A 22,171-nucleotide genomic window follows, 5' to 3' on the forward strand; every position below is an offset into this window, starting at 1 on the left:
TTTAGGGTGCCCTGCTATGTACCCCAGGGCAGGGTCTGACCTTATTTTATATTTGTATCATTTGTTTGTATCATGCATGCATGCTAAGTCGTTTCATTTGTGTCTGACTCTGCGACCCTATGGACTGGGGTGGGGTGCCATGCCATCTTCCGAGGAATCTTTCCAATTCAGGGATTGAACCCACATATCTTATGTCTCCTGCGTTGGCAAGTAAGTTTTTTACCACTAGCACCACCTGGGAAGCCCTTGTTTGTACAATATTGAAACCAAATATAGTGCTGGCATTTAATAAGTACTCAGTAAGTATTAGTTAAATGTATGAATGAAAGAGTGAATGGCATAATCTACCTCCCCATTAATTAAATGCAAATTAAAACAATGGGTGCCAGATACTACCACTTTTTTGGCAAATACTTTTGAGAGGATAAAATACAATTTTAGTATGATAGAAGTATTACAGGTCTTCAGTGTAAGGTACTCTACAGGCACTCTACAGCGCTCAGCAGTCCTGAACGGGAAGGAAGAACAGCCTGCTTAAATTCACATGAGATTATATGTAGTGAGACTGTACTGTATTGCTGAGGGGCAATTTGGTGACATGTGCCAATATTTTTGTGCTCGTGAGTCAATGTCTTATCTTAGGGAAAAGATGCTGCTGCTGCTGCTAAGTTGAGTCAGTCGTGTCCGACTCTGCGACCCCATAGACGGAAGCCCACCAGGCTCTCTGTCCCTGGGATTCTCCAGGCAAGAACACTGGAGTGGGTTGCCATTTCCTTCTCCAATGCATGAAAGTGAAAGGTGAAAGTGAAGTCGCTCAGTCATGTCCGACTCTCAGCGACCCCATGGACCGCAGCCTAGCAGGCTCCTCCGTCCATGGGATTTTCCAGGCAAGAGTACTGGAGTGGGGTGCCATCGCCTTCTCCAAAACTTCACTATGCTATGCTATGCTATGCTAAGTCACTTCAGTCGTGTCCGATTCTGTGCGACCCCATAGACGGCAGCCCACCAGGCTCCCCCGTCCCTGGGATTCTCCAGGCAAGAACACTCAGATATATGTAAAAAGATTTGTTGATGACAGCATTATTTAACTTGGAAACAAGTATACAAAATATGGTACTGATTAAGTTAATTGTGGCATATTCACACAATGGGTTATTATAAAATCATAAAATAATATTTTCAAAGAATATTTAATGACATAAGAAAAGTTTCCATAATGTATGTGTGGGTGGGGAGAAATTTTATCTCTGGAGGAAAAAGAAGGATTTGAAGGTAGATAACGAATGGTTTTTATATTTTGTTCTGTATATTTCTCTTGTTTTGGTCTGTACCATCTTAGTTCCTCCTCTAAGGACTGAACCTGAGCTGCGGCAGTGAAAATGCTGAGTCCCAACCCCTGGATCACCAGGGAACTCCCTGTATATATCTTTATTGTTTGCATATTTTACAATAAGGATGAAGTCATTTAATAATTGTAAAAAGGTATTTTTAAAAAGACGAAAACATTTAAAGCAATAAAGATATTTTTGAAAACAAAGAAATCAATGAAATAGCTTTAAGAGAGGAGATAAGATTTAGAAAAAAAGTAATAAGGAGCTCTGAAGACCAAAAGATCTAATAATATAGGTTTGACAGGGTTAGGAACTAAATGTCTTTTTCACTTTCTTAAGTGACTTCTAAAAGATGAATATATTTATAGAGTACATTTGAATATGCATATGAAGTACATTTTGGTGTGTATGTGTTTATTTTGGAGCCTATTCACTTATAATACTCATGAGTTCACAGTATTTTCTCGCCATTTCAACAAACAAAGCTTTTTGTGAACAAGAAGCTGGTGGCACTAAATATCTAATATTTAATAATCAAGATACATATTGTTCTATAAAAAATGTGATAGACTTTTAATGGTGTCACACTATATCAGTTAGAAGACTTTTGGCTGTAGCTAACAGAATAACTAATTACAGATTAGAAAAGGTCAAGGAACCAGAGATCAAATTTCCAACATTTGTTGGATCATAGAAAAAGCAAGGGAATTCCAGAAAAATATCTACTTCTGCTTCATGACTACGCTAAAACCTTTGACTGTGTAGATCACAACAAACTGTGGAAAATTCTTAGATCCGAATACCGTATCACCTTACCTGTTTCCTAAGAAACCTGTATGCAGGGCAAGTCGCAACAGTTAGAAATGGACATGGAACAATGGACTGGTTCAAAATTGGTAAAGGAGTATGACAAGGCTGTATATTGTCACTCTGCTTATTTAACTTATAAGCAGAGTACATCATGTGAAATTCTGGGCTGGATGAATCACAAGCTGGATTCAAGATTGCTGACAGAAATATCAACAGCCTCAGACATGCAGATGATACCACTCTAATGGCAGAAAGCAAAGAGGCACTGAAGAGCTTCTTGATGAGGGTGAAAAAGTTGGCTTAAAACTCAACATTCAAAAGAGTTCATGGCATCCAGTCCCATCATTTCATGGCAAATAGATGGGGAAACAATGGAAACAGTGACAGATTTTATTTTCTCAGGCTCTAAAATCACTGCAGACTGGGATTGCAGACATGAAATTAAAAGACCCCTGCTCCTTGGAAGAAAAGCTACAATAAACCTAGACAGTGTATTAAAAAGTCAAGACATCACTTTGTCAACAAAGGTCCATATAGTCAAAGCTATGACTTTTCCACTTGTCATGTATGGATGTGAGAGTTGGACCATGAAGAAGGCTGAGGGCCAAAGAATTGATGTTTTCAAACTGTGGTGCTGGAGAAGACTCTTACGAGTCCCTTGGACAGCAAGGAGATCAGACCGGTCAATCCTTAAGGAAATCAACCCTGAATATTCATTGCAAAGCCCAATGCTGAAGCTGAAGCTCCAATACTTTGGCCACCCTGATGCAAAGAACTGACTCATTTGCAAAGACCCTGATGCTGGGAAAGTGGATATCAGGAGAAGTCAGGAGAAGTGGACAACAGAGGATGAGATTGTTGGACGGTATCACTGACTAAATGGACATGAGTTTGAGCAGACTCCGGGAGATGGTGAAGAATAGGGAAGCCTGGCGTGCTGCAGTCTATGGGGTTGCAAAGAGTCAGACACAACTGAGTGACTGAACAACAAAAATATGTACATATGAACCATGAATTCACATTGACACACCCAACTCCAGTCCAATAGCATAGGATTTACTCTAGTTTTCGTCTTTCTATAGTTGTACCTATTCTCTCATTATTCTCAATATCATTTTATGAACCCCCTGTATGTAATTCATCCCCCATCTCTGTCACAACTCCGTCTACCTGGAGAAGCTCTTTTACCCTGCTCAGGCTTTGACTCCCCAACTAGACCACATCCCATGCAGACACCCTCTTCACCTTACTCATGCTCCACCACTCACCTTGGTCAGACCTTGCTCTGGCTGCCATGGCTTCCCCAAACTCAGCCTAACATAGATACCAACTTGCTCAGACCTACCTAACAGCCTCAGGACTGAAATGACTAAAGAAGATGGGGGAAGAGAAGGGAAGGGAAAAGAAAGAACAATAATTGGGGATTTAACCACTGAGTTTTGGGATAGTTTGTTAAGCAACAGTATTGTGGCTAGAATAAACCAAAATACTGGCTTTTACTATTTATTCCTACTGTTTGTGCCTGCTGTTACCTGGAGGCATAACTGCTGCTGCTGCTGCTGTTAAGTCGCTTCAGTCGAGTCCGACTCTGTGCGACCCACCAGGCTCCGTCATCCCTGGGATTCTCCGGGCAAGAACACTGGAGTGGGTTGCCATTTCCTTCTCCAATGCATGAAAGTGAAAGGTGAAAGTGAAGTTGCTCAGTCGTGCCCGACTCTTCGCCACCCCATGGACTGCAGCCTACCAGGCTCCTCTGTCCATGGGATTTTCCAGGCAAGAGTACCGGAGTGGGGTGCCATTGCCTTCTCCGGGAGGCATAACTACCCAAGTCTAAACCAGCTTGTCTGGTTTTTACTTCAGTGCCTGCGTGCTTGCTCAGTCGCTCAGTTGTGTCTGACTCTGCGACCCTATGGACTGTAGCCTGCCAGGCATGGGATTCTCCAGGCAAGAACACTACCCAACTTCAAATCTGCCTCTCTTCACTCTTAAAGAGGAGAGGGATTAGATGTTTGGTTAATTACTGAAGACAGTTAATTCTACCTCTTAAATACTTTTGAATAGCTAACCTAGGCCAGTGTGATGGGGTGTAGCCAGATTAAATCAGTGTTTATTCCCCTGGTACATTAAAAGAGCTGGAGTCAGACCTAAAACTAGAACATATGAATAAGAGAGTAAGGATATAAAGAGGAAAATATGAGTCTTTTAATATAAAATGATTTTTAAATCAATTCTAGTACAAATGACAAAAAAGTTATATCAATACAATCACCGTATCGAGCAGCAAACCAGTCCTAATGTAGACTAAAGTTTAAATGTACCACGGTGATCAAGTAGTCCAACTAAAAATATCTTTGGATAGAGTTTTGTTAGAAGGGAATTAAGAAACCTATTTTGTAAATTACTCTAGTTTCGTGTGTTGAGTTTATGCTTTCTTTTTTCTTATGAAAAAATCCAACCTTTGGCATTGTATTTCACAATTTGGTATTATATATTGAGAGTTACAAAAATGTTCATAGCTTTTGACCCAGTAATTCTGATCTTGGCAATATACCCTTCTTATAAGAGTGCTAGGTTGACAAACAGTCAAATGTGCAACAACACAAAAGTGGACGAGTAAATATGGATTATTTTGCAACCACTACAAATTATAAATATGGAAATTATGGAGCAACTTGGAAAATAGCTTAGGGAATAATGTTACTTGAAGTAACCAGGATACGTACGTGTACATACAACATGATTCAACCATTTTAAATTATGCTTTTAAAATGAGACAAGAAGTATGGTAAGACAGTCAGAGTATGAGTCAAAGATTTTCTTTTTTTTATAATTTTATTTACTTATTATTTTTGGCTGTGCTGGGTCTTCATTGTCACGCATGCTTTTCTTTGGTTGTGGTGAGCAGCTGGTACTCTCTAATCGCAGTGTGCAGGCTTCTCTTTGTGGTGGCTTCTCTTATTTTGGAGCACAGGCTCTAGGGTGCAGGGGCTCAGTAGTTGCGGTCCTTGGGCTCTAGAGGACAAGCTTAATTGTAATGGCACATGGTCTTGGTTGCTCCAAGGCATGTGGGATCTTCCCCGTTCCATGTCTCCTGCACTGAGGGGCAGATTCTTTACCACCAAGCCACCAGGGAAGCCCTGAGGCTTTCATTTCTTTTTAAATTTTGCTCTAATGCTGTACTATTTCATTTGTGCTATAAATAAAAATCAACGTGACGTGGTAAAAAACCCAATTTTATTTTAGCTGAAGTAAAGGGATCGAATAGTTAAATTGGGAGTCAATGTGCTTTCCAAGGTGAGTGATGAAAATATCATCATTATAGCTAACATAGTGAGCATTTAACATTTTCCAGGCACTGAATTAAAGGCTTGAACATGCATTCTGTATCCTTAGTTAAGACTTATGTATAAAACTACTGAATTATTTTGCCAACCAGATAATTGACATATCTTCTTGAATGTTTTACAGGCACCTCAAACTCAGCAAGTTCAAAATGCTGCTGCTGCTAATGGCAACCCACTCCGGTGTTCTTGCTTGGAGAATCCCAGGGACGAGGGAGCCTGGTGAGCTGCTGCTAAGTCGCTTCAGTTGTGTCTGACTCTGTGTGACCCCAGAGACGGCAGCTCACCAGACTCCCCCGTCCCTGGGATTCTCCAGGCAAGAACACTGGAGTGGGTTGCTATTTCCCTCTCCAATGCGTGAAAGTGAAAAGTGAAAGTGAAGCCGCTCAGTCGTGTCTTACTCTTAGCAACCCCACGGACTGCAGCCCACCAGGCTCCTCCGTCCATGGGATTTTCCAGGCAAGAGTACTGGAGTGGGTTGCCATTGCCTTCTCCAAGTTCAAAATGAAATTTTTAATATTCTTTTCCAAACTGGCTCTGCCTACAGTCATCTCTCAGTTGATGGCAACATCATCCTTCAAATTGCTCAGAATAAAGCCCTGTGAGTCATACATCCAGTTTATCAGGACATCCTGCCAATTTTATCTTCAAAATATGCGCAGAGTTTGTCCACTTCTCACCTCTTCCACTGCTAGCACCCTGGTCCCAGCCATTTTGTGCCCAAATGACTACAGTGGGCTCCTTGCTGACTTTCCTGGTTTTATATTTGCCTCTCTAGTCTATTCTCAACACACGGAAAATATTCAGAGGCATCCCTTTAAAGTCTGTCAGATCACGTTTCTCCTTTGCTTGAAATTCTCCAGTACCTTCCCATCATACTCAGAATAAAAGCTGGAGTCCTAACAATGGACAAAAGGCTAAACATCATCTGTGCTCCCCTGGCTTTTAAGACATTATCTCCTACTTTTCTCCCTTTCAGTCACTTCACTCAGCCACAGCCACATTAACATCCTTGATGTTGATACCAGTACCAGTCATTCTCCTGTTTTGGTGCTTTCGCCTTAGGACCTAGCTCTCCTCTTCTTGCAATACCTTTCACCCATATGTCCACGTGGTTCATTCCTTCTCTTCAAATCTTTGCTCACATGTCACCTTTGCCATAAGGCTACCTCTGATCATTCGGCAACACTGTAGCCTGCCTCTACGCCTCCAATATACCAGATCTCCCTTACTCTATTCTTTCTACAGCAATCATCTTTTAATGAGCTCCATTAGTATTAAGACTTTATTAAGTCTATCTCTAATTTTCTTGACGAGATCTCTAGTCTTTTCCATTCTATTGTTTTCCTCTATTTCTTTGCATTATTCACTTAAAAAGGCTTTCTTATCTCTCCTTGCTATTCTTTGGAACTCTTTCATCAGATAGGTTTTATCTTTCCTTTTCTCCTCTGTCTTTCATGTCTCTTCTTTTCTCAGCTATTTATAAGTCCTCCTCAACCATTTTGCCTTTTTGCATTCCTTTCTCTTGGGGATGGTTTTGATCATCACCTCTTATACATTGTTACAAACCTCTGTCCACATTTCTTCAGGCACTCTATTAGATCTAATCCCTTGAATCTGTCACTTTCACTGTAAAATCGCGAGGGATTTGATTTAAGTCATACCTGAATGGCCTAGTGGTTTTCCCTGCTTTCTTCAATTTAAGTCTGAATTTTGCAATGAGTTCATGATCTGAGCCACAGTCAGCTCCCAGTCGTGTATTTGCTGACTGTATAGAGCTTCTCCATCTTCAGCTACAAAGAATATAATCAATCTGATTTCTGTATTGACCATTTGGTGATGTCCATGTGTACAGTCGTCTCTTGTGTTGTTGGAAGAGCGTGGTTGTTATGACCAGCTCATTTTCTTGGCAAAACTTACTATTAGCCTCTGTCCTGCTTAATTTTGTACTCCAAGGCCAAACTTGCCTGTTACTCCAGATGTCTCTTGACTTCCCTACTTTTGCATTCCAGTCCCCTACGATGAAAAGGACATCTTGGGAGTTAGTTCTAGAAGGTTTTGTAGTTCTTTATAGAACCTTTCAACTTTAGCTTCTTCAGCATATGTATATACATACATGTTCTGAAATTAGATTAGATAGTAATGATGGCTGCACAATATAAAGAATTTTTTTAAACTGGGACTGCTGCTGCGGCTGCTAAGTCACTTCGGTCGTGTCCAACTCTGTGCGACCCCATAGACGGCAGCCCGCCAGGCTCCCCCGTCCCTGGGATTCTCCAGGTAAGAACACTGGAGTGGGTTGCCATTTCCTTCTCCAATGCATGAAAGTGAAAAGTGAAAGTGAAATCGCCCAGTCGTGTCCGACGCTCAGTGACCCCATGGACTGTAGCCTTCCAGGCTCCTCTGTCCATGGGATTTTCCAGGCAAGAGTACTGGAGTGGGGTGCCATTGCCTTCTCTGTAAACTGGGACTGAGTTTTATTAATTAATTAATTTTTTAAAAAACTTATTTTATTTTACAGTTGATTTACAATGTAGTGTTAGTTTTAGGTGCACAGCAAAGTAATTCATTTATACATATACACACATGAATTCTTTCTCAGATTCTTTCCACATATAGGTTATTAGAGTACTAAATACAGTTCCCTGTGCTGTATGGTACATCTTTATTGATTATTTTACATACAGTAGTGTGTGTTTGTGAATCCCAAATTCCTGACTTATTCCTCCCTTCCACATCCATTTTGGCAAATGTAAGTTTGTTTTTGAAGTCCGTGAGTCTGTTTCTGTTTTGTAAATGAGTTCATTTGTACCCTTTTTTTAGATTTTGCAATAAGTGACATCATACAATATTTGCCTTTCTCTGACTTACTTTCACTCAGTATGACAATCTTTAGTTCCCTCAATGTTGCTGCAAAAAGAATATTTTATTTTTTGTTTATGACTGAGTAATATTCCATTGTTGGGGTCACAAAGAGTCGGACACGACTGAGCAATTGAACTGAACTGAATATTCCATTGTATATATCCCTCTGTCAGCGGACATCCAGGCTGCTTCCATGTCTTGGCTATTGTAAACAGCACTGCAGTGAATATCGGAGTGCATGTATCTTTTTGAATTACGGTTTTCTCGAGATATATGCCCATGAGTGGGATTGCTGTATCACATGGCAGTTCTATTTTTACTTCTTAAAGGAATATCCATACTGTTCTCCATAGTGGTTGTACCAATTTATATCCTCACCAACATTGTAGGAGGGAACCCTATTCTCCATACCCTTGCTACTGTTTATTGTCTATAGACTTTTTGATGATGGCCATTTTGACCAATGTGAGGTGATAAGTCATTGTGGTTTTGATTTGTATTTCTCTAATAATTAGTGATGTTGAGCATCTTTTCATGTGCCTGTTGGCCATCTGTATTTCTTCTTTGAAGAAATGTCTATTTAGATCTTTTCCCATTTTTTTATTGAGTTATTTTTTGATATATAGCTACATGAAGTGTTTGTGTATTTTGAAGATTAATATCTTGTCACTTTGCTTCATTTGCAAATATTTTCTCCCATTCTGTGGGATTTTTCATTTTGTTTATGGTTTCCTTTGCTGTGCAAAAGCTTTTAAGTTTAATTAAGCCTTATTTGTTTATTTTTGTTTTTATTTTCATTGCTCTGAAAGGTAGATCCAAAAAGATATTGTTGTGATTCATGTCAGTGTTCTGACTATGAAGAATATATTAAAAACCATTACATTATACACTTTAAAATGGTGAATTTTAAGTTATATGTACTATATCTCAGTATAAATTATATATGTATATTATAGACAGATAAATGAGAAATAAATATATGCATATATATAAGTATATACATACACATACATTACATATATACATATCATGTATTCTGTCCACTGAGAGAATGTAGGAATCATGACCCCTCAACAGCAATGTGCGTGTCTAGTGGCTTGATCCTGATTTTTAAATAGTATTCTCCACTAAAAAGAATTAGGACTTCTTAAGGAAATGGCTATTTCTAGGTCTGGCAAAGAGAAAGAACAAAATGATCTCAGGATATCTTATTGTGTCAGAAAGTAAGGAAGTAGCCAAGGAATGTTGGGGACATGTCAAAGGATGCAGAGGCCAGCTTGAAGGGGCTCGCAATGGCCAAATCTGGAGAAATTTAAGCATCAAAATAAATAATGAAAATGACATATTACAATCTATTGAATAAGATACGAAAGTGTATAGATATATCATTGTTTAAACCATAAGTTTGATGAAGAATGAGACATTTGCCTAGTATTCCTAAAATATGAATTAGTTAGAGAAGGAGAAAAAGTTTATAGTGGAGAAGTGTGGCAGATACCATTTTATTCAAGTGATCAAGTTAACATCATTCATAATGGGACGTATTGAAATCAGGTATCTCTGGACAGGATGGAGTAGGAAGAAAACAAGATCACTTCTGGAACGTTCCTGCCAGAATGGAAGGAGTCCACCACATGGGTCTGTGCCCTGATGGAGAGTATGGAAGCCCAAGTATGGTGGCAAAAGCATCTCTGTAGAGGAAGTCCTGGTTCAGGGGTAGAGGACAAGGTGAGCATCAACTTTTGGGGGTGACCTGGTGTGGGGCATCAGAGCCCAAGGAAGGTGCAGAGGGGCAACCTGAAGTGGAGTGTTGGAGCCCAAGTGGGCTGAGGAAATTGTCCACGCTTAGGTGGGTGGCCCACTGAGGAGAGGCAGGCCTGAATGGGGGAGGAAGGCTTCTGAATTTAGAAGTAGCCTGGCCCAAGGTGTCAAAACCCAAACAAAGTGCTTACCTGGGGAGGAGTCTTGGTGTGGGGTGTTGGAGTCAACTAAGAGGAGCAAAAAATCACGCATAGGCATTTCATATTCAAACTGTGGAAAACTAAAGACAAAGAGAAAATTTTGAAAGAAGCCAGAGCAGGGGGGAAAATCACCTTAGCTATAGAGGAATTTTCAACAGAAACCATGAAAGAAAGAACTGCTGCTGCTGCTGCTGCTGCTGCTGCTAAGTCGCTTCAGTCGTGTCCAACTCTGTGCGACCCCATAGACGGCAGCCCACCAGGCTCCCCCATCCCTGGGATTCTCCGGGCAAAGAACACTGGAGTGGGTTGCCATTTCCTTCTCCAGTGCATGAAAGTGAAAAGTGAAAGTGAAGTCGCTCAGTCGTGTCCTACTCTTAGAGACCCCATGGACTGCAGTCCACCAGGCTCCTCCGTCCATGGGATTTTCCAGGCAATAGTACTGGAGTGGGATGCCACTGTCTTCTCCGGAGAAAGAATTGAGTGCAGTGAAATATGTAAAGTGTGAAAAATAAAAAAATGAAAAAAAAATATGAACCTAATGAATAGAGTGAACAGTGAATAATATAGTGGTAATATCCAGTGAAATTATCCTTCATAAGTAATGGAGAAATAAATGCTTTCTCATACAAATAAAAACTGAGGGAATTTATGCAAGAAGACTTACCCTGTAAGAAATGTGGAAAAAAAATTCTCAGTAAAAGGAAAACTACATAAGTCAGAAATTTAGATCTACATAAAGAAAGGAAGATCGTTAGAAAAAGATTAAGTCATGATAAAATATTTTATTTTTCTTTTGAAATTGATTTAATAAATAACAATTTGTTTAAAGCAATAATAGTAACAATGTATTGAATGGTCATATCATATAAACAAGTGAAATAAATGACAGAAATGTCACAAAGGATAGGAGGGAAGAATTAAGAAAACTATTATAGGATATCTGCCATCTCTGGGGTCGCACAGAGTCGGACACGACTGAAGCAACTTAGCAGCAGCAGCAGCAGTGTTATACATGGAACAGAACAGTGTGATTTGAAAGTGAACTTATATTAGTTAAAAATGTATATTGTAAACACTAGAACAACAACTGATTTTGTTTTTGAGGACTATAACTGAGCAGCAACATTCACAAGAAAGGAGCACATCTGGTACCCAACTATTGTTTCTCAATACCATTTTCTACTAAAGGGAACCAAAATTCCTTGAAGAAATGGCTGGTTGCACGGCTGGTGCAGAGGAAGTAAAAGATGTTCCTGGACCATATTAACCTTACAAAGCAAGTGAAGGTGAAAGTCACTCAGTCATGTCTGACTCTTTGGGACCCCATGGACTGTAGTCTGCCAGGCTCTTCTGTCCATTGAATTCTCCCAGCAAGTATACTGGAGTGGGTTGCCATGCCTTCCTCCAGGGGATCTTCCCAACCTAGGGATCAAACCCAGGTCTCCCACATTGCAGGCAGATTCTTCACCACCCGAGCCACCAGGGAAGCCCAAAGAATACAGAGACATTTCAAAAAGACACAGAAGCCAGAGTGAATGATTTCCCATTGGCCAAACTGGGAAAAATTAAGCATCTAAATAAAACGACACCACCCTTATGGGAGAAAGCAAAGAAGAACTGAAAAGCCTCTTGATGAAAGTGAAACAAGAGATTGAAAAAGCTGGCTTAAAACTCAACATTCAGAAAACTAAGATCATGACATCTGGTCCCATCACCTCATGGCAAATAGATGGGAAAACAATGGAAACAGTGAGAGACTGTATTTTTGGGGCTCCAAAATCACTGCAGATGGTGATTGTAGCCATGAAATTAAAAGACACTTGCTCCTTGGAAGAAAAGCTATACCAACCTAGACATCATATTAAAAAGCAGAGACATTACTTTGCCAACAAAGGTCCGTCTAGTCAAAGCTATGGTTTTCCCAGTAGTCATGTATGGATGTGAGAGTTGGACATAAGAATTTAAGCAAGCTCCAGGAACTGGTGATGGACAGGGAGGCCTGGCATGCTGCAGGGGGGGAAGAACGCTGAGCTCTGAAGAATTGATGGTTTTTAACTGTAGTGTTGGAGAAGGCTCTTGAGAGTCCCTTGGACTGACAAGAGATCAAACCGGTCAATCCTAAAGGAAATCAGTCCTGAATATTCATTTGAAGGACTGATGCTGAAGCTGAACCTCCAATACTTTGACCACCTGATGTGAAGACCTGACTCATTTGAAAAGACCATGATGCTGGGAAAGATTTAAGGCCAGAGGAGAAGGAGACAATAGAGGATGAGATGGTTGGATGGCATCACTGACTTGATGGACATGAGTTCAAGCAAGCTCTGGGAGTTGGTGATGGACAAGGAAGCCTGGTGTGCTTCAGTCCATGGGGTCGAAAAGAGTCGGATTGAGAGACTAAACAGAACAACAGATAATGAACCATTGAATAAAATGGAAAATGTGAGTTCATATTATTATAAATAAATAAATGAAGAAATGAATTGAGATTTGACAAGGAATGGGAAATGTACAGAATTAAAAAAAACTCCTAATTTACATTACTGCTTTGTAATGTGAGAGTTGGACTGTGAAGAAAGCTGAGCGCCAAAGAATTGATGCTTTTGAACTGTGTTCTTGGAGAAGACTCTTGAGAGTCCCTTGGACTGCAAGGAGATCCAACCAGTCCGTTCTAAAGGAGATCAGCCCTGGGTGTTCTTTGGAAGGAATGATGCTAAAGCTGAAACTCCAGTACTTTGGCCACCTCATGTGAAGAGTTGACTCATTGGAAAAGACTCTGATGCTGAGAGGGATTGGGGGCAGGAGGAAAATGGCTCGACAGAGGATGAGATGGCTGGATGCCATCACCAACTCGATGGACGTGAGTTTGGGTGAACTCCGGGAGTTGGTGATGGACAGGGAGGCCTGGTGTGCTGCAATTCATGGGGTCGCAAAGAGTCCGACATGACTGAGCGACTGATCTGATCTGAATGAGGTATCATTAGGGTCTCACTCTCTAATGATTCAAGGTGAAAAATTCTTTGTTTTAATGTACTTGCAAGTTTCCTATGTTGCAAATTTTTTAAACATAAAATAACTTTTTGTGAAGGAAAAAAAGTTCAAGTTTATGTGCGTGTATATATATAAATAAAGAACTGCAAAGATGTACATGTTAACTGTGCTTAATTTTGAGATGGGAATTATGAACTGAAGTAGGAGTGAAGAAGGATTTTAAGATGTTACTCCATAAACTTTTATACTGTATGAAACTTTCTGGGCAGGGTAGGGGAGAGGCTGGAATGTCAATCTGTATCTCTGAAGGAAAGTTGAAATGACTGAACTTTAAAGAGCTGCTAGTCATAAACAACACTTCTGGCACTTTGTGCCATCCAGACTGCAGGTTTTAAAAGATTTTTTTAATGATAATTTTATATATGAGCTATCAGTGTAGAATGATAATGTTGCAATATTGCTTCATAATCTGTTTTAAGTCAGTTAGCCTTACCATAGCAAAGTTCAGCTACCAATTTATTATGCTTTTGTTTACTTTCTCTAACCTTCCTTCATAGATGTTTGAGAATTTGTAAGTACTTGATTCATCAGGACTTTATTATGTTGTGTTAATATAACCAGAGATTTTATAAATAAATACTTAACAAAGAAAAGATGAACAAATGAGTACACTACTGGGAGGAGCTTATGTTATAAATACTGTGTTTAAATAAAAGCCTGAATTCTTCCTATAACTCCTGATGAGTCCACAAGAATTTAATAATTATTTTAGGGAAGGAATTTACCCTGAACTTTGTGTGAATGCTAAACTATAATTTAAGTTTCCTTCAGTTTTACTGAGTAGACATCATAAATGTTAAAAAAAAAAAAGAGGAAGAGGCAATTTTAAAACCATACAACAAGATTGTTTCTCAAACCACAATGTTGTGCAATTACCTTTAATTTTTTGCGTTTTTTTTGAAAGAAGTGTTGAGGACTCAAAGATAATGTGAAGGCAAGGTCACAAGTTTCTCAAGTAACGTATTTAGGGGAATTTGTTCTCTAAAGTGTTTTAAAGTAAAAAACCTATATATATTTAAATTACAAATGACCCTCTGTACTAGTTGGAGTCATAATCCTTTAAGTCATCACAGGATCTCATTTCTGGCCCCATTTTTTCACTGGCTTCTAATGACTGCTACATAAGATGACACAAAATTCAAAGTAACAAAACATAGCAAAAATATATATACATTTAGGGAAACTCTCCAACATGGGAGGCACCTGATGAGAAAGAGAGCTGAGTTTGAGGAGCCATTAGGAGCCATTATGTTTAACTTAAAAAACAAAAACAAAAACACAAAATTAGGCGATAGGCTTCTTTTGCAATGTCCAGAGTGCCTAGTACAGCGTTTGGCTTCACAAAAGACTCAGTAAGTACTTGTTGACTTCAGAAAAACTTACTCTGATATGTATCCTTAGAGACATTTTTCCCAGCCCTGATTCCCTGAGGTTCATGTAAAAATAGAACATGACCAAAATGTGAAGCAGAAAAGATTCTGGAAATATTCAGTACTGGGTCATGCTTTTTCACCCTCTCTACCAGTACTCACAGGATAGTTACATACATGGAATTGCAATTTCCCACTTTGTAATTTTTCACTAACATTCCTACAAACAAATAATCAGTTTAGGCATTTAAGTTTTATAATATTTGGATGTAAGAGTTTCTCACTTAGTAGTGCTTCCTTACAAAATAGTACTCTAGAGAGTCTGGGATCTGAAATTCAATCTCTACTAATATTAATAAGCAACAATTTTCGAAAGACTTTTTTTGTGTGTGGCAATGTGGGATCTTAGTTCCTGGATCAGTGATCAACTTGTGCCCTTGCATTGGAAGGATGGAGTCTTAAACACTGGACTGCCAGGAAAGTCTTCAGAAGATTTCTTTAGACATAGTTCTGTATATTCTCTACAAAAAAAAAATACATAATAATAATCACACTGATTTAGAGAATATTTTACTCGTTCATTATTTGAAGATCTGACTCTTTAAAGGTTTTTAGTTTGAGTAAACACAATTTTCTTTCAGAATAGAACAAAGCACCATTTATTTATTTACTTATTTTGTTTCCAAGGCACTAGTATTTATATTTGTATAGCACTGTGGTTCAGAGATTGTGCTCTGTCAGACAACTCCCTTGTTTGAAACCCTGCTCACTGTGTGCTGTGAATTCAATTATCTCTACCTCAGTTTCCTTATTTCTAAAAAGGGGATAGTTAAATCTATCCTTAGAAGGTTATTGTCAGGATTATGTTACTATGCCTCTGACACAAACTAAATGCTATAAAAGTGTGTATTAAATTTTGACTGAGATACAAGAAAAAATGGCTCCAGTTTCCAAAGAGTTTGAAATCTTAAACTGACTTGCACTAGTATAACTAAGTGCTAAGTTAAGAGATAAAAATCTCTATGTTCAGAATGAACACAGAGAAGGAAGAAATCTGCAACTAAAGTCCTTGGAGGGGATTTAATGGAGGAGTAGAACCTGTACTATTGGCTTTGAAGAACGAGTAAAGATTAAAAACTTAGGACCATGTTAGAATAGAAGCAAACTTTTTTTTTTTTAATTTGAGGATTTCTTGGCACTCATTTATATGAAACTATTTTGATTATTTTAAGCTGCTTAATTTCTTTATAAATGATAACATATAATCTAATTGGAGAAAATCCAATTAAATGTTAGGTACTTAATTACAGTTCCTTCAGATCTGAAGAACATGCTAATTTACTAGATACTAATGACTTTTCGGGCTTCCCTGGTGGCTCAGAGGTTAAAGCGTCTGCCTGTAATTCGGGAGACCCTAATGACTTTTCAGCACGGATATGCCTTTCTTTATTCATCTTTATGGAAAACTTGTATCTTTTATACACCTAAAGAAAGTGTAACTGACTGATCTGCTAGCACCAGGCTTCACATCCGAATTACAGATGTTCAAAATCAATGAAGATATTGCTGCAAAGTTCTGTTTAGCGTTTAGTTGGCAGTAACATATTACGATGGAGAAGGTAATGGCACCCACTCCAGTACTCTTGCCTGGAAAATCCTATGGACGGAGGAGCCTGGTAGGCTGCAGTCCATGGTGTTGCTAACAGTTGGGCACGACAGAGTGACTTCACTTTCACTTTTCACTTTCATGCATTAGAGAAGGAAATGGCAACCCACTCCAGTGTTCTTGCCTGGAGAATCCCAGGGACGGTGGAGCCTGGTGGGCTGCCCTCTATGGGGTCGCACAGAGTCGGACACGACTGAAGCGACTTAGCAGCAGCAGCAGCAGCAGCAGCAACATATTACAAACCTTCAAAATATACTGTAATTTCCAAAAGGAGACATAGGAACCCAAAGCTAAAAATGACCTCTTAAAACGATTTAGACTGACTTCAGCCTTCTCTGTGTTAAAATCAGGAAACTAAGTCAAATTCTCCCATGGCCCTAAGTAAGCCAGAAAGCTGCACTAATTCTTCCAGGCACCCCTGGGGTACGATTTGATGCTGTTGCCTTCTTAGTCACCAAATCATTTACAAAGTGGGACGATAACATATGTCTTCAAACGTGATTCCTAGGATCAAGCCCATACAAGTTGAGAAACTAGGAAAGGATATTGCCACAACCTCTATCAAAACGCTCCAGCTTTTAAAGAACACACTCTTCCCTATTTACATTCCCCAGTGAGTTTATACAGCTGCCATAACCATCCCGTCCTCCCAAGCTTTTCTGCTACTGTGAGTACACTCATTCTTGTAACTCCTCGCCTCTACAAGTCGTGTTGTGTGCGTCACAGTTTCTGCTCAGCAATATTTACCTGTCGTTTTTCCTATTCCTGCGGGGTCTTGCTACACACATTATCTAATTTAATAAAATAACTGTAGTAGGAAATCAGTATAAAATCAGTATTTTATTGGAAAGTCTATTGCAAAGAGTATTCAAAACATTGAAAACCAAGAACACTATGTCATTCTTGGAGAGTTCTCTTCTAAATGTCAAATTTGATATGTTATTTTACTCCTAGTGAATCATGGGAGGAACAATCAACTTTATAAAGCACCAAAAGGCAATGGGGAGAAGAACAACCTAGGCGAAATTTAGACCTGTTGAAACTTATTTTCAGCTTAGAAGTCTATGGTTAATTTGCACAACATGTTCTCAGGCAGAATGACTTCCTAAATTTGAACTTGAAGTTGACACAGAGAGAAGCAATCTGACACCTCTGTTGCAACCAGCCTATTTTCAACAGTCAGAAAAACAAACTCATATAAAACTTATCTCTGAAATTTTGGTAGGGTACCATTGAAAGAATGATGTCACTTTTCCTTTCTTGTGCTTTTAAGATCTATGAGGCTATTTCCTGGAAGATGTGTTCCTTTACTTATCATGAACATGGGCAGGCAAACAGATCTCATAAGATGCTTCAATGTCTGAAAATTTGCAGTTTCTGCTAAGAGCTGGAAATTTCTATTCTAAGTGAAGTCTTGGTAAGCAGCCCTGATAAATGTTTTCTCAATTGATTTAATTACTACTGATTTTCACATTCTGCTTTTGAGTTGAATCCTAAATATTTGACAGTTTTAGAATGTGGAATTCACAACCAGCAAATAAAGAAGCCACCTTTATAAATGTCTCCAACATTTTAAAAAACAGTAATAAGCATTTTGAATTTATAGTAAGCACTTGTTCAACAAATTGGGCTGTTGTCTCAATGGAAAGAAGCTTTCTGCTAACTGGATGTCTTGGCTGTATCACTTTTATGATGAAAAATGGTATAGTGTTTTAGGTATCTTTTGCCAAGAAAAGAACTACTGAGTAATGATAAAATGGAATGGACTGTTTGGGAAACAATTCTTTAAAATACTTCTTACAGGGAGTATCCTTTTCATGAATTAACTGGCAAACAAGGAACACACACATCGCTGTGACTGAATAAGTGGCATAATTTTCAAGGTCCAAACAAGAAAATAAAAAAGAGATGAGTGAATATTATGTATTTGATGGTGGTGAACTAGAATGTATTATAAAAATAGTGAATGTATTTTTCATGTGCATATTTTAGCTCCTATCCCAGGAAAGCAGATATCAGCTGAGAATTAGAAGTGCAAGAGATTTATTATGGATAAGGCCTGTGAAAGATAAAGGAGGGAAAACAGAAGTCAGCCTGTGCCGAAGGTCTGACCTTTGAGAGGTGGGAGGGAAGAACTGAGAATTGGACAGGAAGAACTTTGGCTTATGGAACAGCTCTGAGAAAGTCCTGGCCCTCGTAGTGGAGAGCTGCAATACGAAGACTGCCAACAGAGTTCTGTTTCTGTTACTGAACCAAACAGGTCTGTTCACCTGATGTGCTGCCAATCTACTGACATTGGGTTGTGGTGAAGGAAAGCACAGAGTTTGCTGGAAGGTGCCCTCAGTTCAGTCGTTCAGTCATGGCCGACTGTTTGCAACCCTATGGACCGCGGCACTCCAGGCCTCCCTGTCCATCACCAACTCCCAGAACTTGCTCAAATCCATGTCCATAGAGTCCGTGATGCCATCCAGCAATCTCATCCTCTGTCGTCACCTTCTCCTCCTGCTTTCAATCTTTCCCAGTATCAGGGTCTTTACCAATGAGTCAGTTCTTTGCATCAGGGGCCAAAGTATTGGAGCTTCAGCTTCAGCATCAGTCCTTTCAATGAATATTCAGGACTGATTTCTTTTAGGATTGCCTGGTTTGATCTCCTTGCAGTCCAAGGGACTCTCAAGAGTTTTCTCGAACACCACCGTCCGTTCAAAAGTATCAATTCTTCAGAACTCTGCTTTCTGTATGGTCCAACTCTTACACCCACACATGACTACTGGAAAAACCATAGCTTTGACTAGATGGACCTTTGTTGGCTAAGTAATGTCTCTGTTTTTTAATATGCTGTCCAGGTTGGTCATAGCTTTTCTTCCAAGGAGAAGGTGCCCCATATAGAGTCAAATAAGGAGAACAGGCAGCTTAGGGTCAAAAGACAGGAACTACCCTATGGCTTTCAGGGAAGGGTATTTTTTTTTTGGACTGTGCTGAGTCTTTGTTGCAGCTCATGAGTTCTTTGTTGCTGCATGTGGGCTTTTCTTTAGTGCAGGGAGGGGGACTAGGACTTTGTTGCTGCAGTGGCTTTTCTTGTTGTACAGCACAAGTTCCAATAGTTGCAACTCGTGGGCTTCAGAGCACAGGCTCATTAGTTGTGGCACACAGGCTTAGTAGCTCCACTGCATGTGGAATCCTCACTGGTCAGGGATCGAACCCATGTCTCCTGCATTGGTATGTGGATACCATACCAGGGAAGTCCCAGGGATACAATTTAGAAAGAACCTTCTTATTATAAATCTTTGCATTTCTGAATGCCTTTAATCAAAGAACAACTCAAAGTTCCAAAGCACGCTGTTTAAAAAAATTAAACAAAAACAACCTATTATTCTCTATAGCCATATATTTGTGTGATAAGGAGTATTGTGATACTATGTAATCAAAACAAAGTATAAAAATTAATTGGAGGGCTTTCCTGGTGGCTCAGTGGTAAAGAATCCACCTGCCAATGCAGGAGACACAGGTTTGATCCCTGATCTAGGAGGATCCCACATACCACAGAGCAACTAGGCCCTTGTACCGCACTACTGAGCCTGTGTTCTAGAGCCCAGGAGTTGCAATTACTGAGCCCAAATTCTGTAACTACTTAAGTCTATTTGCCCTAGAACCCATCCCCTGCAACAAGAGACGCCACCACAGTGAGAAGCCCACGAATGGCAACTGGAGAGTAGCCTCTGCTTGCTGCAACTGGAGCAAAACCTACTCAGCAAGAATGACCTAGTCCAATCAAAAATTTAAAAAATAAAAATAATAATTGGAGGAAAAGACAAATACAAGGCAAATGATTATACATAACTTCTGATTTCCATTTTTCACATTCGTCAAAATGGCTTCATTGTTCCTTTTGATTGACTTGATAAAAGTAAATGTAAATGAGCTTATAAAATAAATGTATGTCAAAATTAAATTTATTCTACATGAAATATTGACCTAAAATGTGTTTTACAGTTTTAAAATTTGGAGAACACCTCTATTACACTGCAGATTAGAGGGAGGAATTTCTTGGGGGTGGAATAGAGAATAAAAGGGTTTTGAGGAGACAAAATTACTGAAAAATAAGAGGAGCACTCCACGAGGTGACCAGTTTTTTAAAGACTTTCCTTGTTCTTTCCAAGCCATCAGTTGCTGCTACGTCCCATCTTTAATTCAGCTGGATCCTCAGGTGGGTGGGAATTGTAACAGGTGATCTCTTTTGCAATCATCAAATTAATGTTATCAATTCTTTGTGAAATCAAAGGCATATCTTTTTTTTTTTTTTTTAAATACAGACCACTTCATGAATTTGTGTGTCATCCTTGTGCAGAGACCATGCTAATCTTTGCCGTATCATTCCAATTTTAGTACACGTGCTGCTGAAGCATGCAAAAAGGCATATCCTTTTAAGCAATTGCTTCAAAAGATGAAAAAGACTATACAATGAATAGTAAGTCTCTCTTCTTCTGGTCCCTACTTACCCAGGTAATTTTCTGGAGAGAGGACAAAAAGTGAAGACAAAAACACAAACACAACTATATAACCAAAACCTAAGCTATTAGCTTTCTTGGTACATATACAGTAACTACAAAAAAAATTTTCATTTAGAAAATTTTTGTTTCTTATTTATTCCTTCAGAGATATTCTATATATTTGAGTATACTCATATACCCATAAATCTTTATCTTCCACATTAATCCTAAACAACAGTACAAAGAACATACTTACATATATATTATTTTAAAAATGTAAGAATATATCTCTAGGATAAATACTTTTGTGCTTTTATTCTATCAAGATTTCTAATGATTTGTTGGGAGCTGTATATTCATACAAAGGAAGCAAGTCTTCAGTGTATGACTCCATAGTTTTTCGAAAGTGAAAGTGAAAGTTGCATTCGACTCTTTGCGACCCCATGGGCTGTATAGCCCTTGGAATTCCCCAGGCCAGAATACTGGAGTGGGTAGCCTTTCCCTTCTTCAGGGGATCTTCCCGACCTAGGGATCAAACCCAGGTCTCCTGCATTGCAAGCAGATTCTTTACCAGCTGAGCCAAAGTTTATGTTAAAAGTGGACTGAGGGGATTTCCTGGCAATCCAGTGACTAGGAACTGGTGCTTTCACTGCCTGGTCCAGGTTCGATCCCTGGTCAGGGAACTAAGAAGCCAAGCTGCTGCTGCTGCTGCTGCTGCTAAGTTGCTTCAGTCGACCCTGTGCATGGCCAAAAAAAACAAAAAACAAAAAACCTGGGTTGAAATCTCTATATATTGACTTTTCACTTTCTTATTATGAATGTGTGTAGTATAAGGGGAAAAGAGAATTGTATAGATCTTCAATAAGAATTCTTGGTTGAAGTTTCCTTATTTAAAATGATATTTTCCTTTACAGCACAGTGAATTGTGTGTCCTATTAATATAAGGACATACAAAATTTTTACAGTGATGAGGCTTCCCTGGTGGTCCAGTTGTTAAGAATCCACCTTGCAGTGCAAAGTACACTGGTTCGATCCTTGGTCTGGAAAGATTCCACATGCCGTGGAGAAACTGAGCCCGAGCACCGCAACTACTGAGCCAACGTGCTGCAGCTGCTGAAGCCTGTGTGCCCAGAGCCTGTGCTCTGCAGGAAGAGGAGTCAGGGCAATGAGAAGCCTGCACGTGACAGCAAAGACAGCCCCTGCTGGCTGCAGCTAGAGAAAGCCCTTGTGCAGCAATGAAGACCCATCACAGCCAAAAATTAAATAAACAAATACTTTTTATAGTGATG

General features: G+C 39.4%; 1 long non-coding RNA gene and 1 other non-coding gene across 2 annotated transcripts; one reads left to right on the forward strand and one right to left on the reverse strand.

Moving 5' to 3' along the window:
- Window positions 1–7,516: 7,516 nt before the first annotated feature.
- LOC147358390 (uncharacterized) lies at window positions 7,517–21,917 on the forward strand. The gene is made up of 3 exons (XR_015142238.1): window positions 7,517–7,762; window positions 9,916–10,075; window positions 21,797–21,917. It is a non-coding gene; the product is annotated as an uncharacterized LOC147358390 (long non-coding RNA).
- LOC147358391 (U6 spliceosomal RNA) lies at window positions 20,696–20,798 on the reverse strand. The gene has a single exon (XR_015142543.1). It is a non-coding gene; the product is annotated as a U6 spliceosomal RNA (small nuclear RNA).
- Window positions 21,918–22,171: the final 254 nt, after the last annotated feature.

The sequence above is a fragment of the Bos grunniens genome, chromosome 15 (genome assembly GCF_055505025.1).
Source record: "Bos grunniens cultivar Pamir isolate PY7600 chromosome 15, Bosgru_T2T1.0, whole genome shotgun sequence".
NCBI lineage: Eukaryota > Metazoa > Chordata > Mammalia > Artiodactyla > Bovidae > Bos > Bos grunniens.